Below are 23,471 nucleotides of genomic sequence, written 5' to 3'. Positions count from 1 at the left end.
ACCTCTGACACGTGTGTCATAGGTTCGCCATCACTGCTCTAGGTCTTAGGTAACCAGAGGAGAGGAGCTTAAAAGGAGACACAAAATTCAGCCTGTGTCTGGGCTAGAAAGTTTTATTTTGTGTTTTTCTTTCTTTTGGTGTTTCTTTACTATGTCACATTAAAACATATTTGAAATTTACATATATATATTTTTTTGACTTCAGAGAGGAAGGGAGAAGGAGAGAAAGATAGAAACATCAATGATGAAAGAATCATTGATTGGCTGTGTCCTGCACGCCCCACACTGGGGATCGATCGAGCCTGTGACCCAGGCATGTGCTCTCACCGGGAATGGAACCATGACCTCCTGATTCATAGGTCGATGCTCAACCACTGAGCCACACCAGTTGGGCTGGAGCCAGAATTTTAAAGGTTTTCCCATTTTTTATGATCTTGTAGTATGGTTGGGAGTTATTTTCCAAATGAAAACCAGCAGATAAACAGTCTGCTTACTATCCTCCAAGGACTCCAATATTCCATGTGAAAAAACCATATATTGGGACAGGGCTTCAGCTTGGTGTTTCATTTCCACAACTGCTATTAAATTCCATGATGGGGTATAGGTGAACCCTTGCCTAGAATGTAACAGGTCCACCATGTTTTGGTTTAGATAATCTCAAATGCAGTGAATTCCTGTCTGGAGAGCATCCTAACCTTGCTCTATTTTCCCATCACAGAGAGCTTACTATGGGACAGGAAGGGGGTGAAGTAACAGGGATACTGTAGGGAGGAGGCACAAGGGTCCCATGGACTAGAATACAAAGAAGGAAAAAGAAAAAGAACTCTAGGAATCAGATAGATTCTTGGGCAGCACCAAGGGTCTGAGAATTCCAGCTTCTCTAAGACAATGACCACCAAAGTACATCCCAGGCCTCACCCCAGCCTCACAGAATAAACATGCATTTTAACAAAATCCCCTGGTAACTGTATGCACATTAAAGTTTGAGAAGCACTGGTAAAAGCACCAAGTGTTTTACCCACTTATGCCACAATGGCCCTGCCTTATTGAGAACTCTTACCGCAGGAACCCTAAAATGTACTTGGACTTAGGAAGTCCCTGGAACAGGGTTTGTGATCATATAGGATAAAGTGTCTCTTCTTGCCAGAGGCTGGTCCATCCTTGTTGCTTGACATAGTCGCTGCAGGGAAGAAATATCTGCACATTATATGTTTCAAGGGACCTGGCATACTGTTTGTTCTTAATATGTTTGCTCCCCTTCTTAGCGCTATGTGTTCTAACCAGGGCCACCTCCCCAAGAAAGGTTGCTTCCCCAGGTGGGGATTTTCCCCTGGAGTTAGGGATTAACAGGACTAAGGAAGGGAATAAATCAGTAAAACCCCTTAACTAAGTGCCAGGCAGGTAGTTAATCACCTTAACTACGAACAATCACGCTTAAGCTACATAATCTTTACTTAGGATAATCTCCTTCAGTTACTTCCTTGTAGCTTAACAGAACAGTAGAGTAGTGACCTTGGAATGGAGATAACAAACGCCCTAACCTTTGGAATAGAATGGATAGGATTAAAATCAACAGAACTAGATGGAGATGGGATTTTTGGCAAAGGTCAGATAAGAAACTATGGACATGAAACAAGGAACTGTAAAAGGTCAAGAGAGGACCCAAAACATATGATGATGTAACTATAGAGGCATGCTTATAGGATCAAATGGTATAAATACAGATATAACAGGAGAAAAAGAGAGAACCTAGCTATGCTGATCATCTGAATGCTGTCTCTGTGTCCTTCATTCTTCACGACTCCGTCCACACCTTTGGGAACCCCTGGGCCACTGGGGCAGAACCCCGGCATCTTCTGCTGTCCTCGTGTGAGCTCACAGCTTACCCTAATGACCAGTCAGGGAATATTAATAAACTCCGATGAGCAAGGGACTAAGACCTATGCAATGAGAGAGATATATTCTTTTTTAAAAAAATATTTTTATTTATTTCAGAGTGTGGAGAGTGGCTAGGGTTTGGACAGGTTTAAGCCTCGGACTAATGAGAGGGCACAGTCCTCTCAATGGCCACATGCAAGTCCCAGGGCTCTGCCCTCCAAGCACAATTATAGCCAACAGCTATAGTTGTAAGTTTGAACCTATGGTCTGAACACGAGGCCCCATGTGCCTGAGTGATGTGGGCTTGATAGAGTTCAGGTGCATGTAATTGAGTAGGATAGAAACCCACGAGAATGTTGTAAACATCTTGACCACGCCCTGACTTTGTCTCGTGGAATCTGGCTATAAAATAAAGACACGGCTTGTGGGTGGGCGCTGTCTCTCCATCAGAGAAGCAGCATCCCACTGAGACCCAGCTTTCATTCTCTTGTCTGTCTTTTCTCAATCCTTCACTGCCCCCTCTCAGGGTCACCTTAGCCATGCTGGCGCGGCACAAGTGGCGCCCAAACAGGGCCTGAGTTCAGGGGAACTGCAGTGGTCAGGTGAAAGGAGGCTCCAGTGAGGCGCGCACAGAAAGCAAAAGTAAAAAAATGAAAGGCAAAGCTGTAAGCAAAAGTTAGGTAAGGAGCCGAGGTTGGTAGTAGCTTGGTGTAAAACATGGGAAATTCAGGGTCCCAGGAAGGGGATCCCTAAAAACAATGCTTATTGAAGCATTTTTAAATTTCTTGAGAAAATAAGTAGAAAAATAGATAAGCAATAAGAGAAAATAAGCGGTAGGAAATAAGCGTAGAAATAGGAGGTAGAAATAGGTAGAAAATAAAATAAAGTAGAAAATAAGTGATATGAAATAAAATAGAAATCTCCTAGGTTTTGTTTAAGCCACTGTAAAGTTAAAAATGGCTGTGGTTGATGGTTTTTGAGGAAGTAACTTTTATTTCTGACCTAGATTGTAAACTCTTGTGGCAGTTGCATTGTTTCTGGGCTTTGGTCATTTATTTCTTGTGCGACCTGATAGCTCCCTGGGACTTTGGGTCTGGTGAGAAACTTCCACTGGTGCAGATGGGGCTAATTTGACTGGGACTAGTGCTGACTCAATACCAAGGCCAACCGTCCAAGCAGCCTGATCCAGGGGACTAGTTTTGCATTGATGACATTTTCGCATGGGCAGCATCTTACTATGCAAGTAACCAAGGTATCAATGTAGAATCAGCTGAAGAAGACAATTGAGGCCAAGCAGATGGTATAAAAGCAAGGAGTGGAAGCTACTCCCTCAGTCATATTTATGGCGATGCTAGTGTTGGTGAGCTGCCAGTTTTCTGTAAAGTTTTGAGCAGCCAAATCTAAGGACTCTGAGTAAGATATCCTGAAAATGTTAACATGTCTGAAGTTTGGTTTTTCTCTTATTGCTGTGTTGCACTGGCATTGTTTTGTTATTATTAATAGCCAGAGTTTTGTTCTCTCGCTGCTGTATTAATATTGCTGTGTTGTTTTGTTAAAAAGTCAGAAGTTATGTTTTGGTTATGCTGAATAATTTGCCTAGAGCTTTTGATGATATAAATAGAAGTGCTTAAAAACAAAAGAAAAGGGGGATATGTGGAAGCGGCTCCAGGGTTTGGACAGGTTCAAGCCTCGGACTAATGAGAGGGCACAGTCCTCTCAATGGCCACATGCAAGTCCCAGCTTGAAGGGCAGAGCCCTCCCAGCACAATTATAGCCAACAGCTATAGTTGTGAGCTTGAACCTATGGTCCGAACACGTGTGGCCCCATGTGCCTGAGTGATGTGGGCTTGACAGAGTTCAGGTGCATGTAATTGAGTAGGATAGAAACCCACGAGAATGTTGTAAACATCTTGACCACGCCCTTACTTTGTCTCGTGGAATCTGGCTATAAAATAAAGACATGGCTTGTGGGTGGGCGCTGTCTCTCCATCAGAGAAGCAGCATCCCACTGAGACCCAGCTTTCATTCTCTTGTCTGTCTTTTCTCAATCCTTCACTGCCCCCTCTCAGGTTCACCCTTGGCCATGCTGGCGCGGCACAAGAGAGGAAGGGAGAGGAAGAGGGAGAGATAGAAACATCAATGATGAGAGAGAATCATTGATTGGCTGCCTCCTGCACACCCTCTACTGAGGATCTGAGCCCAAAACCCGGTCATGTGCCCTAGACAGGAATTGAACCCGGACCCTTCAGTCCCCAGGCCGACACTCTATCCACTGAGCCAAACCAGCTACAGTGTGATATATATTCTTTATCAAACCTTAACTTTTGTGACTAGGAGACGACTACCCTTAAAATAGGCAATAATCCCAATATCATCCTGTTGTCTAGACTCTAACACTCTAATGCAGTGGTTCTCAACCTTCCTAATGCCACAACAGTTTAATACAGTTCCTCATGTTGTGACCCAAGCATAAAATTATTTTCGTTGCTACTTCAAAACTGTAATTTTGCTACTGTTATGAATCGTAATGTAAATATCTGATATGCTATATGTGTTTTCCGATGGTTGCGACCCACAGGTTGAGAACCGCTGCTATGAGACCTTTTTAGACTCCAACTAGCTGCCATGAGAAATAGACATGGTGCTTTAATAAATGTTACAATCAATCAAATGTAAAATGCTTGTTATTATATGGAACTAGATTTGTTCTTTCCCTGTGCACATCATGAGATGAATCAAATGTAAATACTCTAATGAAATTTCAGCAGTTGTTTCAAAAGTTCTTAAGTTTTTTAAATCGATGAGAGAGAGAGAGAGGCATCAATTTATTTTTCCAATTACTTATGAATTCATTGGTTAACACTGTATGTGCCCTGATTAGGGATCAAATCTGCAACCCTGGCATATCGGACAACCCTCTAACCAACTGAGCCACCTGACTAGCTCTCAATTTTAAGCATTGTGCTACATAAAGAAAATAATGATGGGGGTGGACAGCTGGAAAAATGTTTATAGAAGACTTCACTCATACTTCAGGACCACCCCGAGAAGTAAACTGGATCATTGTCAATGAATGCGAGTGTCTTCTTAAAGTCAGGCTACAGTGCCTCTTCTACCTATATTGGCCAAGAGTCCTCTGCTGTTCTATAAACCAACCACCAGCTTTGATTACGGATGGCTGCTATACAACAAGCACTGTGAAGGATGAAAGTACATACGAAACTTGTTCTCTAGGAATTTACAGTCTGCACCAGGAGAAAAAGAGATGCACATGAAAATGTCAGGATAGCCCTGGATGGCATTGTCTTGATACATCAAGGTTGTGAGTTCAATCCCCAATCAGGGCACATACAAGAATCAACCAGTGAATACATGAAGAAGTGGAACACATTGATTTTTTTTCTCTCTCCAATCAATCAATAAAACTAAATCAGTAAAAAATATAGGATAGCATGTGAGTCTCAAATGCGAGATGCAGAGTGCAGAGGTTGGCTCTGGGCTTGGAGGTGAGGGAGGCTGTGTGGCGCATGCAGGACTGAACTGGGTGTTGGTGCTCAGCTAAGTTTAACGGTGTGATAGAATCAATGGCTGTCGAGTAAAATATTCCTTTCAGCTATAGTTCTCAGGGTGCTTTTCTGAAAAGGAACATTTTGGGTGACTCTCTTACATGAGAGATCTGATTCTAAGGCCCACATCTGTGAGTCTTACTAGGGTATAACCATCCAGTAAAGCAAACCATCACTGCTGGATGGCAACTTAGGTAGTGCTGCAGGAAGCTGTGTCTATTTATCTGGCCAAATGCTAATGTATCAGCTTCATGTCATCATCCTCATGGTTTCTCCCTCCTGCTCTGGCCAAGCAGGATCCCAGTGGAAACCAGTAACATGAAACTGCAGCAGCATCCCGTTTTACGGTGTGTTCACCGTGCCCTCCAGGGCCCCGCTCTTCACACACGGGCCTAGTGAATGCTGCTGGCAGATGGAGTGGCCAAAAGGAGATTCTGGCAGAGCTCTCCAGCCCATCTTTTCTAGGCCACAAGCAGAGAAAGCACTCACAACCCAAGGAGGAGAGAGAGAAGGCTGGGCTTGGTTACCAGTTGGCTTACTTTTGATAGTAGCACATGATTTTTGTTTACCAATCAACCTAACCTACTTGGAGGCTCAAGTAAAAATAAGGGGTGTCTAACACTATGCCAGAGAATAATTTCAAAAGGTTAAAAATGATCTCATATAAATATCAAATGAACACGTGGCCAAAGATTTTATTCAACTCATTAGTGAATGAGGAAACCGGGAGAAGACTGGGTTCAAATGAGACTGTAGGAGGTAGGTATTTCTAACAGTTTAACGAAGGAATGTTAGGATAAGAGTTCTAGGTGGGATAAAAGTGGTCAATGCCCCACAGGGCCATATGCCACAACCTCTGGGCTTATCTTGTCCATGGGACAGAAATTATTTGTCTCTCTAACTGAACAAGAACCTAAAAATTAACCCCTGCTCCTAGTAAGTTGTCAAATAACCAAATCAACTGACCGCCAGTCAAAGGGGCAGGCCAGGCCGTGTGCCGGAGGGATACCCAGCATTGCGTGTCTGTTTCAAGCTCTGAATCATTTTCCTGGCACTCGGAAGAGGCTCTCGAAAGGCCGTGGGGAAGGTCCAACAGCACACTAGAAGGCTCTGCGGATCTTATGATGCAGGTGACACTGTACCAAGGACAGAAGACCTGTCAGAGCAGGTATTCGTTCTGTAGTTTGGGAACCGTCACTGGATTTAGGTAAGGACAAGACTCAGAAAAGGAGGGCATGAAATGTCCCGGTGAACAGCAATGAGCGCAGAGGCCACGGCAACCTCAGGGAGCTGGACCCAGGTGACACTCCAGCTCCTCTGGAGAATGTGAGCAGGGCCGTCATCAGCAGAGAGGCCCGTTTGGGAGGAGAATAGTCTTTCCATTGGCACCTGGGCCATTTAGTCCACAGACTGCAGAGCTCTGAGGGCACCAGTGTCTTAGCAATGTCCTGTGACTGTCTTTATATAAGTGACAGCTATCAAAAATCTTATTTTATTGTTAATCCTCACCAGAGGATATTTTTTTCCATTGCTTTTCAGAGAGAGTGAAAGGTGGTGGTGGCGGGGAGAGAGAAACATTGATGTGAGAGAGACACATCAACTAGTTACCTACAGCAGGTGCCCCAACCAGTGGGTGGGGAGCGAACTTAAAACCCAGGCAGGTGCCCCTGACAGGGAATTGAACCCAAGATCCTTGGGCATGTGGGCCGAGGCTCCAAGCACTAAGCAACACTGGCCAGGGCAAAAATCTTAAATGTTTTTTCAATAAACTCTGCTCAAGAAAATATGCAAATGTGTGATCCAAAACCATGTCTACGAAAAAAGATTTTTAAATCTAAAAGCATTATTTGAAGAGATAACAAATCAATGCAATCCCTTCTATTAAGTATGTGTGCCACATACTTTCTTGGCCCTGAGTTATACTAACAGGAGACTACATTCTTCCTGCTTTCCAAAAGCTTATTATAGGGGAGATGTCTGCGCAAACATGTTTAATACAGGAAGTCTGAGCGAAGTAGGGGTGCACCTGGGGGAACACACGGGAAGGACGAGTGAGCAAGTCAGAGCAGAGGTCATGGAAGAAGGGACATTTGAATTGGGCCTTGCAGAATTCAAAACTCATTTGACTGGAAAATTCTCTAAAAGGCATGACTATGAATCAATGAAGGTGAGGGGAGCTGTACAATTGTTTTCTCAAACTGATTCCATATGTATAAAATATATGTGATACTATAAACAAAGACAAGTGAGAATTGAGATAAAAATTTTAAGAAAAGCAGATCCATGTTGTGGACAATTCACAAAAGAAATAGAAAAGGTCAATGAACATCCACAATTATATTTGTTTAAAATTGATTTTAGAGAGAGGAAGGGAGAGAGAGAGAAACATCAGTTGGTTGCCTCCCATACGAACCCCAACAGGATGAAACCACAAACTGGACATGTGCCCTGACAGGGAATTGAACCCGTGACCTTTGGGTGTATGGACCACAACTGTATCTGTTCCTAATAATAACCAAAGAAATGCAAAGTAAAATAAGATAAACGAGGTACCATTTCACACAGAGCAGCATGACAAAAATTAGAGAGACAGTTACTAAGGATTTAAACTGGCCCAAGCTTTCTTTAGAACTGCATTTCCATGGTGAAGAGTTTATCCCATGAAAATAATTAGGCAATAGCGCAAAGATCCTATCTATATGAATGTCATTAAAACACTTCAAACAATTTTTAAAAGGGAAGAGCAAATAAAGAAATATCCAACAAATGAGGATTGCTTAGATACATTATGAGTCCAGGAAATACCATGTGGCATTAAAACTGTAATGAGCCCTAACTAGTTTGGCTCAGTGGATAGAGCATCAACCCAGGGACTGACGGTTCCCAGGTTTGATTCTAGTCAAGGGCACATGCCCAGGTGGTGGGCTCATCCCCAGTAGGAGGTATGCAAGAGGTAGCCTATCAGTGATTCTCTCTCATCACTGATATTTCTATCTCTCTCTCTCCCTCTCCCTTCCTCTCTGAAATCAATAAAAAAAAATATTAAAAAACAAAACAAAACTGTAATGACATAAAATTTAATGGTGTGAAAAAAATTACAAAATAGTAAGTGAGAAAAAAAAAGCATGTTATAAAAATCAGTATGGTCCCAGTTTTTATTTCAAAAAACAAAAGAAAAAGAAGGTTCTTTATTTTCCTGGGTTTTTTTTGCAGATTATACCTCTGGGTCTCATCTTCAACATTTAACATTCATCTAATTCTAAGACAATACTTTTTTCTTATGAGGAACTCTGGAATTAGTTAGTGAAATACATACATACTAGAGGCCCAGTGCATGACATTCGTGCACTGGGTTCGGGTAGGGGGGCCCTCAGCCCGGCCTGAGCCCTCTTGCAGTCCGGGACATTCCCCAAGGGGTCCTCAGCACTGTTGTGGAGGAGGGTGAGGCTTCCACCACTCCCGCTGCGCTCACCAGCTGTGAGCCGGGCTTCTGGCTGAGCAGTGCTCTCCCTGTGGGAGCACACTGACCACCAGGGGGACAGCTCCTGCATTGAGTGTCTGCCCCCTGGTGATCAGTGCAGTTCATAGGGACCGGTCATTCTGCAGTTTGGTTGATTTGCATATTAGTGTTTTATTATATAGGATAGCTATTATAATGCTTAAAATCTTTTTTTTAAAGAATAGTTTATTGATTTTTAGAGAGAGAGAGAAGAGAGAAACATTGATATGAGAGTCCAACATTCTTCAGCTGCCTCCTGCATGCCCTCCCATTGTCCCACTGGGGACTGAGCCTGGCAACTTGGGTATGTACCCTGACCGGGAATGGAACCAGCAACCTTTCCAAACAGATAGATAATATTCCAAACAATTGAGCCACACGGGCCAGGGAAAAAGTATAATCTTAATGGTAATAGCCAATCATCTCCTTGAAGCATCCAGAATAGTCCCTGCTGCTGTAACTGGCCCATTTTCCTTCCAGATTGCCCTCACTTCCTGCCCAGCATTTTGGCTAGCCTGGGAGGTCTGAGCCCTTCACTGCCTTGCCCTTGTTGGGCCCTGGCTGCTTCAATTGCTCATGCAAAGTTATCTATGGCAGAGAAGTACCACAATATATCTTCATTTGATCAAAGAAAGTACAGCTCTTCATTGTGCACAAGAAAAGCCTACCTCCCACCCATACCAAATCTTATTAGGGTACACTGCTCCCAGACACAGACTCTTTTGAGTCACTCCCCTACACACACACACACACACACACACACACACACACACACACACAGCACCGTGGGGGCAGGGAGTGAGGACCAATTTGAAATACTGGTGTCTGGGAGGATTCCTTTCAGCCCAGAACCATCCACCTGCACAGGGTGTCATGTGTTCCCCTCTGTCATTCTGCAGGCTGCCGGTTCCATTCCCGGTCAGGGTGAGGTATCTTATACACTGGGTCCTCACTTCTTTCTTTTTTTAAAAATTTTTTATTGATTTTTTTTTTAGGGTGAAAGGAAGGGAGAGGGAGAGACAGAGAGAGTAACATGAAATGGTTGCCTCCCATTCTCTGACCTGGGACCGAACCCACAGCCTTTTGGTACACGGGACAACACTCAACCAATCGAGCCACACCAGCCAGGGTTCAGCTTCCAATGCTCTAGCATCTTTGATTATTTTGAAAGACGTGTAACTTCTGAAGAACACCATTGAGTGGAGAGGCATCAGTTAGAAACACTGCAGGCAGTGGAGGCTTACTTCATCCAGACCACCAAGTGGCAAGGACTGTGACCTTCCCATGTCCCCATCTGTCTGTCCATCCATCCATCCATCCATCCATCCACCCAATAATGAAAATATTCAAGATTTGTTAATACCATTTTGGGAAATGCCAATCTGCTCCAAAACACATTTTCTCTGCATTTCCCGAGTTCTTGGTAATGAGAAAGCACTTACCTAGCATGACCGTGTAGCTGGTCTCAGAGGCAGAGTTTACACAACTCTAAGGATGAGGCATGAAGATTTCCATGTTTGCTTCTGACAGATGAGCTTTTCCGCTTCAAATGAAAGAAAGAGATAGTCAAGGTAAATTAATGTTTGAAGTTAATGTGATTGTTTCCCTAACTTGTAGGTGGTTGGATTTTAAAATCCATACTTATTTTTAAACTGGGGCAAGCCTCCTTCCTGATGTTACCAATCAACTAATTCTGTTCATTTATTACATTCTATTATGTACTAATTATATTTAGACTTAACTTATAGATCTTATTAAGAAATGCATTCCTGCCCAGCTGGCATGGCTCAGTGGTTGAGCATCGGGGCAAGTGTGGGAGGCAACCAATCTCTCTCTGTCTCTTCTCCTCCCCTTTACTCTCTTTAAAAATTAATGGAAAGAAATACCTTTGGGCACGACCAGCATAGCTCAGTGGTTGAGCATTGACCTATGAACTAGGAGGTCGACATTTGATTCCTGGTCAGGGCACATGCCCAGGTTGTGGGCTCAAAACCCAGTGGGGGGAGCATGCAGGAGGCAGCCTATCAATGATTTTCTCTCATCATTGATGTTTCTATCTCTCTCTCCCTCTCTGAAATCAATAAAAAATATTATTTAAAAATTTTTCTTTTGAAAGAGAGAAAAGATATAAACAAATAGAAGAATATACCGTGTTCATGGATTGGTAGAATCAACATCATTAAAATGTCCACACTACCCAAGGCAATCTGCAGAGTCAATGTAATCTCTATTAAAATACCAACAGCATATTTCACAGAGCTAGAACAAATACTCCAAAAATGTATATGGAATCAAAAAGAACTCGAATAGCTGCAGCAATTTTGAGAAAGGAAAACAAAATTGGAGGAATCACAATATCAGATTTCAAGTTATACTACAAAACCACCATAATCAAAACAGCCCGATACTGGCACAAGAACAGGCATATAGATCAATGGAACAAAACAGAGAACACAGAAATAGACCCAAGCCATTATACTCAATTGATATTTGACAAAGGAGGCAAGAGCATACAATGATGTTGGGAAAATTGGACAGATACAGGAAAAAAAAAATGAAACTAGGCCACCAACTTACACCATACTTAAGAATAAACTCAAAATGGATAGAAGACTTAAATGTAAGTTGGAAAACCATAAAAGAAGAAAACATAGGCAGCAAAATCTCAGACATTTCTCGTAGCAATATGTTTACTGATACATCTCCTACTTAAGGCAAAGGAAACTAAGAAGAAAATAACATATGGGACTAAATCAAAATAAAAAGCTTCTGCACAGCAAAAGAAACCACCAACAAAACAAAATGGGAGCCCACTGTATGGGAGAACATATTTAGCAATGATACATCTGATAAAAGGTTAACATCCAGAACATATAAGGAACTCATACACCTTAACAAAAGGAAGACAAACAATCCAAATTAAAAATGGGCAGAGGACCTAAATAGACACTTTTCCAAAGTGGGCATACAGATGGCCAAGAGACATGAAAAATGCTCGAAGTCACTGATCATCCAAGAGATGCAAATTAAAATGACAATAAGGTATCACCTCACACCTGTCAGAATGGCTACCATCAACAAATAACAAGGGTTGGTGAGGAAGTGGAAAAAAGGGAACCCTCGTGCACTGCTGGTGAGACTGCAGACTGGTGCAGCCATTATGGAAAACAGTATGGAGTTTCCTCAAAAAATTAAATATGGAACTGCCATTGACCCAGTGATTCCAATTCTAGGAATATATCCTAAGAAACCTGAAACACCAATCAGAAAGAATGTATGCACCCCTATGGTCCTAGCAGCACAATTTACAATAGCTAAGATCTGGAAACAGTCCCAGTGCCCATCAGTAGACGAGTGGATAAAAAAGCTGTGGTACATTTACACCATGGAATACTATGCAGCAATAAAAAAGAAGGATCTCTTATCCTGTGAGACAGCATGGAGGGACCTGGAGAGTATCATGCTAAGTGAAATAAGTCCATCAGAGAAAGACAAGTATCCCATGATCACACTTATATGTGGAATGTAAGTAACAAAATAAACTGGATCCAGAGACATGGAAGCATGGAACAGAGTTCAGAATGTCAGTGGGAAGGTAAGGGAGGGTGGGTGTATGGGAGGTAATCAACCAAAGATCTTGTATGCACATATGCATAACCCATGGACACAGCAACAGGGTGCTGAAGGTCCGGGAGGCGGGGGGCGGGGGCTGGATCGGGTCAATGAGGGGAAAAAGGGGTCATATGTAATACTTTCAACAATAAAGAATTCTTTTAAAAAACAACAACAAAAAAGTTGTGGTAAATACACATAACATAAAATTTACTACATTTGCCATTTTTAACTGCGTATTTAGGAGCATTCAGTACATTCACACTGCTGTGCAACCAGCGTACAGACTGCATTCTGCAACACTGAAACTGTCCCCATTCCAAAACGCCCCTCCCCTCCTCCCTCCAGCCCCTGGCACCCACCCTTCTACTTTCCCCATAAATGGAATCATGTAGTGTTAATACAAGCTTTATTTTGCTTTAAAAGAATGCGTGGTAGGTATCAAGTTGCTATGATATGTAGGTGTAGATTTCATTGGATATATTTAATAAATGATTTATTTTAAAACGTTAATGTCATAAGTCAATCCTTTTACCAACATCTAAATATCTGAATTAAAGTCTGAATGTTAATTCAAATGATGTAAGCTGATACATACACACATCATTTTCCAAATTAAGTTTTGGGAGTATATACGTAGAAAGAAAACCCAGCGGTGCTAGTTCAGTCTTTTTGTTTTATACATAAGAGATTAAATGATTTGTATAGCCACACACCTCGTTGGCTAGAGTGCTTTGGAAATAATCTAAGACTCCTGACCCTAAGAGGTCCTTCCAGCTACAGATTCTGTTGTTCATAAATTTTATACATTTCAACTTTATGAAATATGCTTTCATTGATTTTTAGAGAGAGGAAGGGAGAGAGAGAGAAATATCAATCAGCTGTCTCCCACAGCTGTCTCCCACAGCTGCCCCCTACTGGGGTTTGAGCCTGAAACCTGGGCATGTGCCCTGACCCAGAATTGAACCAGGAACCTCTCAGTGCATGGGATGATGCTCAACCGAGCCACACCGGCCAGGGCTACATTTCAATTTTAAACGCACTAGTCACACATAATCTTATGTGCAAATATTCTTGTATACTCAAGAATCTTTAGCAATTAAAAATATTCTGTATGTCTGGTATAAGTTAGATTTTTCTACAATGAACTCGAATAGATGAACATGTATTTGGTAACAGTGTTTTGTTTTAGGTAAGATGAAGTGTATCACCCTATAAGTGATACACTAATATGAACTCACAGAGGTAGGAGGGGCCTCGGAGGTTTTGTGTTCAGAAAAATACAGAAGAATAAGGCACAATGAAGGAAATTGCCCCAAATAGCCTTCAGAGAATTCTGAACCATATTTGAAATGAAAGACATAAATTATATAACTACCCATAAATATTCCCTAATCTTTTTCAAAGAGATCCTTTAAGAAACTTCAAAATAAATGAATGGAATCTAATAATTTAAAACTCAAGTGCTGTTATTTCTACAGTATCTTGGATTATATGTTCATTTGCTCATTGGAAGAAAAATCACATTTTCATTTCTTATATTTTATTTATATTAGAGAGAGCACTTCAATATTAATTCAAATATCTATCCATTAAATGCAAAAATGTTAATATAATAATAAAAATGAAATTTAAATGAAAGCAAGGGAATATCACATTAAGGTTCCCATGGCAACTCTCACTACACTCCTCAGCCTCTGAATTGTATTATGGTCATTATTACAGACTCATACAAAATATTTAAAGATGTATAGGTTAATTCATGTCAATTCAAGAGTTCTGCTGCAATGTATCAGGCTAAGAATACTCTAAGTATTAACCCATATTTTTAATTTAGACATACCTACACAAAACAGATGCAAACTTCCTAAAATTTTTAAAAATATATCATCTTATGCCCTAACCGGTTTGGCTCAGTGGATAGAGTGTCAGCCTATGAACTCAAGGGTCCCAGGTTCAATTCCGGTCAAGGGCATATACCTTGGTTGCGGGCACATTCCCAGTAGGGAGTGTGCAGGAGGCAGCTGATTGATGTTTCTCTCTCATGGATGTTTCTAACTCTCTATCCCTCTCCCTACCTCTCTGTAAAAAAATCAATAAAATATATTTAAAAATATATATGTCATCTTACCTAATAATAGACAGACATGTAAATTGACCGTCCCTCCGCTACAGCTCACCAGCCAATCAGTTGAGTATGCAAATCAACCCAACAAAGATGGCGGTTAATTTGCTTACATAGGCGCGAAGTGGCAGAGCAAAGACTGAAGGCTCCGGCCAGAGAAGTGAAGACTGAAGGCCTAGGTCCCGGGTGCCGGAGGAAAACCAGTGCTGGCAGCCAGGGGAAGGGAAGGCCTATTGCACGAATCTCTTTGTGCAATGGGCCTCTAGTATATAATAAAAGCCCAGTGATCGAAACAGCAGAACGACCAGAACGACCAGAGACCAGAACAACCACAGCCCTTCACCCTGGCCAGAAGCCCCCCAGTGAGCAGTTAGGGGCAATCAGGGAGGCAGGCAGAGTAGTTAGGGGTGATCAGGCAGGCAGAGGAGTTTAGGGGCGATCAGGCAGGCAGAGACAGTTAAGGGTGATCAGGCAGAAAGGCAGAGGTGGTTAGGGGCAATAAGGCAGGCAGGTGAGTGGTTAGGGGTGATGAGGCAGGCAGGCAGAGGCAGTTAGGGACGATCAGGCAGGCAGAGGTGGTTAGGGGCGATCAGGCAGGCAGAGGCGGTTAGGGGCGATCAGGCAGGCAGGCAGGTGGTTAGGGGAGATCAGGCAGGCAGGAAGAGGGGCTAGGGGCGATAAGGCACGCAGGCAGAGGCAGTTAGGGGTGATCAGGCAGGCAGGCAAGTGGTTAGGGGTGATTAGGCAGGCAGGCAGGCAGAGGCAGTTAAGGGTGATCAGGCAGGCAGGTGAGTGGTTAGGGGCGATCAGGCAGGCAGAGGTGGTTAGGGGCAAACAGGCAGGCAGGCGAGTGGTTAGGGGCGATCAGGCAGGCAGACAGAGGCAGTTAAGAGTGATCAGGAAGGTAGGCGAATGGTTAGGGGCAATCAGGCAGGCAGGCTGAGTGGTTAGGGGTGATCAGGCAGGCAGACAGAGGCAGTTAAGGGTGATCAGGCAGGCAGGTGAGTGGTTAGGAGCTATCAGGCAGGTAGAGGCAGTTAGGGGCAATCTGACAGACAGAGTGGTTAGGGATGATCAGGCAGGCAGGCAGAGTGGTTAGGGGCGATCAGGCAGGCAGAGGCGGTTAGGGCGAACAGGGTGGCAGAGGTGGTTAGGGGTGATCAGGAAGGCAGGCAAAGTGTTTAGGGGTGATCAGACAGGCAGGCAGAGGGGTTAGGGGCGAACAGGCAGGCAGGCAGGCGAGTGGTTAGGGGTGATCAGGCAGGCAGGCAGAGGCAGTTAAGGGTTATCAGGCAGGTAGGTGAATGGTTAGAGGCAATCAGGAAGGCAGGCAGAGTGGTTAGGGGCGATATGACAGGCAGGCAGAGTGGGTGGGGCCATCAAGCAGGCAACTGAGTAGTTAGGAGCCAGCGGTCTTGGATTGTGAGAGGGATGTCCGACTGCTGGTTTAGGCCCGATCCACAGTGGGATTGGGCCTAAACCAGCAATTGGACATCCCCCAAGGGGTCCTGGATTTCAAGAGGGTGCAGGCCGGGTTGAGGGATCCCCCCTGCCACCCATGCACAGATTTCATGCACTGGGCCTCTAGTTAGTATTATAATTATTATTTTAAAGTGTATTTTTATTGATTTCAGAGAGGAAGGGAAAGAGATAGATAGAAACAACAATGATGAGAGGGAATCATTGACTGGCTGTCTCCTGCACACCCCTAACTGGAAATCAAGCCTGCAACCTGAACATGTGCCATGACTGGAAATCGAACCTTGACCTCCTGGTTCATAGGTTGACACTCAACCACTGAGCCATACTGGGTGGGCCAAACTTCCTAAATTTTAAATTTATTAGCATTGGCATGAATCACGCCATTTTGCCATTCCCCAGATGGTTGAAATATGAACCTTATATTACTGACAAAGAAAAAAGTATGGTCACGTGCTTCTCTCTTTTAGCAAGAATTTGAAATTAAAGGTTACAAATGTTGCCAGATGTTAATTCATTATTCACACAAGTTAAAGGTTCAGAAATGGAGTTTTGCGGGAGAGGAAACGCTGCTGCCCAAGCTCTTCCTTTGTCACTGGCTCTGCTTCTTTCTACAACCTTCAGCAGTGTGTAATCAGAAAACTCAGAAAAGTAAACATCCTCTCTAATCTAACGGGACTCACTGCACTACTACAAAGCCACATGTATGAGGATTTAGAAAAAATATAATCTAAACTAGAGGCTCAATGCATGAAATTTGTGCAAGAGTAGGTCTTCCTTCCCCCGGCTGCTGGCACTGGCTTCCCTCTGGCACCCGGGACCGGGGCTTCCCTCCGACTGCCGACAGGCACCTGGGACCCGGGCTTCCCTCGTACTACTGATTGATGGGGGGTGGGGGAGTCTGCAGAGGGTGTCAGCAGCCGGGGCTGCCTCAGCCCTAGCAGCCCTGGCTGCCTCGGTCCTCTCAGCCCTGGATATCTCGCGGCTCTGCAGCCCCACACCCCACCCACTGGTCATTCTGGAAAGTCATTCTGGAAGGTTGTTTCACTGTCTGGTCTAATTAGCATATTAGCTCTTTATTATATAGGATAGAGGCCCAGTGCACGAAATTCATGCACTTGTGGGGTGGTCCCTCAGCCCGGCCTGTGCCCTCTCGCAGTCCAGGAGCCCTCAGGAGATGTCCAACTGATGGCTTAGGCCTGCTTCCCACGGGGAACGGGCCTAAGCCACCAGTCGGACATCCTTAGCACTACCATGGAGGTGGGAGAGGCTCTCACCACTGCCACTGCACTCGCCAACCGTGAGTCGGGCTTCTGGCTGAACAGCACTCCCCCTATCGGAGTGCACTGACCACCAGGGGGCAACTCCTGCATTAAGCGTCTGCCCCGTGGTGGTCAGTGCACATCATAGCGACTGGTCGTTCCGCCATTTGGTTGATTTTCATATTAGCTTTTTATTATATAGGATTGTTTTTGAGATAGTATTTTGTCTTCTTCTGTTTTTTTCTTATGTATATACTGTTTTATACTTGCTTTGTTTCCTCATCAATATATACCAATCTAATCATTCTCAAAGCTCTACACCATAGTTGGTTTAAACAACCCCTATTGGACATCTATAATAATAAAAGTGTAATATGCTAATTAGACTAGGCATCCTTCTGGACGACCTTCCGGATGAAGCTGGGGCTGGGAGGGCCAAGGCAGCTGGGGCTGTGAGGGCTGAACCCCTTGCACGAATTTCATGCATCAGGCCTCTAGTGTGTATAGAAGTATAAATAGTCTAGAAAGATATACTCTAAATATTATTGGTAGAGATCACTGGATGGTGAGATAATGACTGACTTGTTCTTTTATTTATTTATTTTAATGTATTTTTATTAATTTCAGGGAGGAAGGAAGAGGGAGACAGAGATAGAAACATCAATGATGAGAGAGAATCATTGATTGGCCGCCTCCTGTACGATCTGAGCTCACGACCTGGGCATGTGTCCTTAACTGGAATCGAACCTGGGACCCTTTAGTGCACAGGTTGATGCTCTACCCACTGAGCCATACCAGCTAGGGCTTGTTTTTTTTTTGAACATGTGAATGTAATTAGAAAAATCAAGTATAAGATGTAAAGTAAGTACTTACTACCTGTTGTTAGAGGTGTGAAGATGTTTATACTCTCTTCCACTGAAGGTAGGACTGAAAGTTGGTATAAACCTTCTTCTGATAACACCTGATAATATGAAAAAATTGCAGCAAATCTACTTCTAAAACTCTATTTTTTTAAAAATAATTGGGTCCTGGCAGGGTAGCTCAGTTGCTTAGAACATCATCCCAATATGCCAAGATTGCAGGTTTGATCCCTGGTCAGGGCACATAAAGTAATCAACTAATGAATACATCAATAAGTGGAACAATAAATTGATGTCTCTCTCTCTCTTTCAAATAAAATATAATAACTAGAGGCCTGTTGCACAAAAAGATTCGTGCAATAGGCCTTCCCTTCCCCTGGGGTTGCAGTGGGAGCATTTAAATGAGAATGAGAAAAACCAGGTCCCCCTAGGGATCTGAAACCTACTTGAGGTTTTTAGCTACTGTTCCTCCCATGTCCAGAAATCAAACTTGTACAAAATGTTGAGGCCGGAGCACCCTATTTGTATATGTTAAGATATTGTAATACAAGTTATGAGGTATATTAAAAATGAACCTTAATTGATTAGAACATCCTCAAATCTCATTCTGCTGCCCCCTTTATAATTTTAACATATATTAAGTTTTACTTGGTTTTGAACCTTATTTTAAAAAGAATCTCCATATAAAAAATCATAAGTGAACACTCATAGCAGCATTATTCATGATAGCCCCAAATTGGAAACCCAAATGTCCATTAACTGATTTTTAAAAAGTGTTATATTCCCACAATGGAATATTACATGGCAATAAAAAATAACAAAGTAGTAATATATGCTGCAATATGGAGGAATCTTGAAAACATTATGCTAAGTGAAGGAAGCCAGTCACAGAGGACCACATTGTAGGATTCTATTTATTTATTTATTTATTTATTTATTTATTTATTGTTTTATTGCTTAGTAGGATTCTATTTATATAATACTAGAGGCCCGGTGCACGAAATTCCTGCACTTGGCGGGGGGACGTGGGGGGTCCCTCAGCCTGGCCTGTGCCCTCACAGTCCAGGAGCCCTTAGGGGATGTCTGACTGATGGCTTGGGCCCGCTCTTCACAGGGAGTGGGCCTAAGCCAGCTGTCGGACATCCTTAGCACTGCCACGGGGCTGAAACCTGTGAGTCCAGCTCAGGGCTTCTGGCTGAGTGGTGCTCCTCCTGTGGGAGCACACTGACCACCAGGGGGAAGCTCCTGCATTGAGCATCTGACCCCTGGTGGTCAGTGCACATCATAGCGACCAGTCGTTCCGCTGTTTGGTCGATTTGCATATTAGCCTTTTATTATATAGGATGTCCAGAACAGGCAAATGCATAGAGACAGAAAGATTAGTGGTTGCTAAGGGCTGGAGACAGAGGGGTATGAGGAATGGGGACTGCCTACTAGTGGGTATAGGGTTACTTTTGGGGATGATGAAAAATTTCTGAAACTAAATAGTTGCACAATTCTGAATATACTAAAACCACCAAAGAGTATATTTTCTTTTCCTTTTTTTTAAATCCTCACCTGGGGATATTTTTCCATTGATTTTTAGAGAGAGTGGAAGGAAGGGGGAGAGAGAAACATCAATGTGAGAGAAACATTGATGTGAGACACATTGATTGGTTGCCTCCTGCATGCAACCCAACCAGAGGCTGGGGGAATGAGCCTGCAACCAATGTACATGCCCTTGACCAGAATCAAACCCAGGACCCTTCAGTCTGCAGGCCAACACTCTTATTCACTGAGCCAAACTGCCAGGGCACTTTTTTCTTTTAATCCTCACCCAGTGATATTTTTTTCCCATTGATTTTTTAGAAAGAGTGAAAGGGAGGGAGGAGGAAGAGAGGGAAAACGAGAGAAACATCAATGTAAGAGAGACACATTAATTGGTTGCCTCCCACTTGCTCTCCAACTAAGGCCAGGGCTGAAACCTGAGACCAAAGTATGTGCCCTTGTGTGGAATTGAACCCACAACTCTCGGTCCATGGGCTGACACTCAACCACTGAGCCAAATGGGCCAGGCCCAAAGAGTATATTTTCATTGTCATTAATTTTTGACTGCTTTAATAACAAATGCCTTGGAGAGGGCCTCTTTGGATTGAGGTAACTAGGTGTTCTGTTTGCTTCCTGGATTTGAGGAACTTGTTCTTCCCATAGGTTTGGGGAGTTCTCACCCACTATTTGTTTGAATAGACTCTCGGTTCCATGATCCCTCTACTCCTCCAGAATGCCAATATTCTAATATTACTTTTTCTGATGGAGTCAGAGAGTTCTCATAGAGCTCTTTCATTTTTCTTTATGCTTAGGTCTCTCCCTTTTTCCCTCAGTTATTTCTGGATTCCTATCTTTCATATCACTAATTCTTTCCTCAATCTGATTAGCTGTTTTCTGTGCTCAGTAGTTCAACTCTTAACCTCCTTAATTACATGCTTCATTTCCAGTATTTCTGATTGGTTCTTTTTAAAAGTTTTAATTCCTTTGGTAAAGTACTCATCTTGTTCATTGATTTGTTTCTGAGTGCATTCAATTGCCTATCTGTATTTTCTCATATCTTGTTGAGTATTTTCAGAACTGCAATCTTGAAATCTTTGTTATTTATATCACATATTTCCTTGTGTTCCAACTTGCTTTCTGGAGATTTTCATTGTCTTTCTGGTCATCCTTATTACTGTGGTTATTCATGGTATCTACTGTCCTCTATTGCCTACCCATTTATCTCTGATGAGGTTTTTCTACTATTTTCCAGTAGATGGTGCTGAATTGCAAGATTTTTTTTACCTCTGCGATCTTCCAGGCTTGATCCTCCTCAGCTTCCATGAAATAGTACAGCTGTGCTGCTTGGGGGTGGGGTTTGTTTTGCCCCCATCCTAATGGTGACCCTTGACCTCAATGGGGTTCTACCCCAAGCATCCCCCCTGGGGGTCAGTCACAGAGGGAAACAGCAGTTTTACTGCAATAGCTCTTGGTTTTCAGATAGTATGCTCCTGGACCCAACTCCAAGGGCAACAGGAGGCGAGTTTTGGGAGTACAAGTGGTGGCAGGGCTCTGTGGTTCCATTTTCTTGTCTGAAACAACACCGCTGACCCGACAGTGGAGAACTGCACAGCAGAACCCCGTGTTCTGACGGGTGTCTGCTGACAGACACTGTTTGCTACCTTGCTGCTCTTCCTGCTGGGCAGGCCCTCCCCCGACCCACACACACACACATACTCTCTGTTACGCCCAGCTGAAGGAAGGCCTGCTACCGCGGCTTTCTCTTGGCTGTCTGTGCTTTCCTCCCTTCTCGTCTCCCTGCTCACTCCCAGTTGCCCATCTTTAGATGTTTCAGTGCACAGGGGTCTCTCAGGCATGCATCTGTGTTGAGCAGAGATTTCTTTCTGGAATTATAGTTGGTTGCCTAGTTGAAATTTCAGGGAGAGGACATGGAGCTCTCTCACCCTGGCATTTCTCTGACATCTGAGTACATTTTCAGTGGGTGACTTTTATGGTACATGAATTAAATCTCAAAGCTATCCAAAACTGGTGTCATAGAGGACAAATTCTTTGACAGTATCTTTTAAGAAAACTTGACATCGTTTCTGAGATTTATCTAACGTTTATGCCTCTTGCAGTAGTACATTCATCTTCCACACTGTCCAGTGCTTCACCCTATGAATAGGCTACTGTTTGTTCATTCATCCATTATATGGTGAGTACATGTGTTAGCTGATTCTGGCTTTCGCTGTTACAAACTGCTAATATAAACATAGTTATACCTCTCTTGTGGTGCATATAAACAAGAATTTCTCAAGGATATATACCAGATTAAAGGGTACCCCTGTGTTTAACTTTATAAAACCACTAGAGGCCCGGTGCACGAAATTCATGCACGGGTAGGGTCCTAGGCCTGGCCGGCAATCAGGGCCGTCCAGGGCCTTCCTTCCCCCGGCTGCTGGCTGGGGATTTTCTTCATTCCACGCTGCCCCCTGGTGGTTAGCGCACATCATAGGAAGTGTATGAACTCCCAGTCAGTCGAACTCCCGAAGGGACAATTTGCTTATTAGCCTTTTATTATATACTAGAGGCCCGGTGCACAAAAATTTGTGCACTCGGGGGGGCGGAGGGGGGGTGTCCCTCAGCCCGGCCTGTGCCCTCTCGCAGTCTGGGACCCCTCGGGAGATAACGACCTGCTGGCTTAGGCCTGCTCCGGGTGGCAGAGGGCAGGCCCAATCCCTAGGTGCAGCCCCTGGTCGGGCTCAGAGCAGGGCCGATTGGGGAGTTGGGGCACCGCCCCCTGTCATGCACAGAGCAGGGCAGATTGGGAGGTTGCGATGCCACCCTCAGTCACGCTCAGGGTAGGGCCGATTGGGGTGTTGCGGCACCACCCCCTGTCACGCACAGAGCAGGGCCCATCAGGGGGGTTGGGGCTCCGTACCCTGTCACACACAGAGCAGGGCCAATCAGGGGGTTGGGGAGCTCCCCCCTGTCACGCACAGAGCAGAGCCCATCAGGGGGTTGAGGAGCTCCCCCCTGTCACTCACAGAGTAGGGCCGATAGGGGAGTTGGGGCACCGCCCCCTGTCACACACAGAGCAGGGCGGATCAGGGGGTTGGGGCACTGCCCTCTATCACCCACAGAGCAGGGCCGATCAGGGGGTTGGGGCGCTGCCACTGTCACACTCAGGGCAGGGCCGATGGGGAGGTTATGGCTCTACCCCATCACACACAGAGCAGGGCCCGTGGGGTGGGGGTTGGGGCGCCGCCGGATCAGGGTGGGGGTCCCCACTGGGGTGCCTGGCCAGCCTGGATGAAGGTATGATGGCTGTTTGCAGCTGGTCACACACCCTTCAGGGTGGGGGTCCCCACTGGGGTGCCTGGCCAGTCTGGGTGAGGGGCTGAGGACTGTTTTCAGGCTGGCGGGTGACGGAAGCTCCCAACCGCTCCTTTTTTTCTTTTTTTTTTTTATTCTGGGCCAGCTTTAGCTCTGAGGCTCCAGCTCTGAGGCCTCTGCTGCTGAAAGCAGGTATCTGGTTTGTTTGCGTTCTATAATCGAAACAATGTATAACTCCAGCTCTGAGATCCTGGTTCGCTGAAAGCAGGTTTCTGGGGTTTTGTTTAGCTTCTATATTTGTTACGTTTCAAACTGCAGGCTCAGAGGCCGGCAAGGCAGGCGGGGAAT

General features: G+C 44.2%; 1 protein-coding gene across 4 annotated transcripts in view; it reads right to left on the bottom strand.

Annotated features, from left to right (window-relative positions):
• The window catches only part of XRCC2 (X-ray repair cross complementing 2), a 171,855-nt gene that overhangs the window by 100,218 nt on the left and 48,166 nt on the right, over window positions 1-23,471 (bottom strand). For all 4 annotated transcript variants that reach the window (XR_004975231.1, XR_004975233.1, XR_004975234.1 and 1 more), the window contains one exon: window positions 10,386-10,486. The gene's annotated coding sequence lies outside the window, so the exon portion shown is untranslated. The remainder of the gene's footprint in view (window positions 1-10,385; window positions 10,487-23,471) is intronic.

This window comes from Myotis myotis, unplaced genomic scaffold, assembly GCF_014108235.1.
Source record: "Myotis myotis isolate mMyoMyo1 unplaced genomic scaffold, mMyoMyo1.p scaffold_m19_p_25, whole genome shotgun sequence".
Lineage (NCBI taxonomy): Eukaryota > Metazoa > Chordata > Mammalia > Chiroptera > Vespertilionidae > Myotis > Myotis myotis.
Note: the sequence above shows the minus strand (reverse complement) of the source record. Positions and strands in the feature narration are given on the sequence as shown.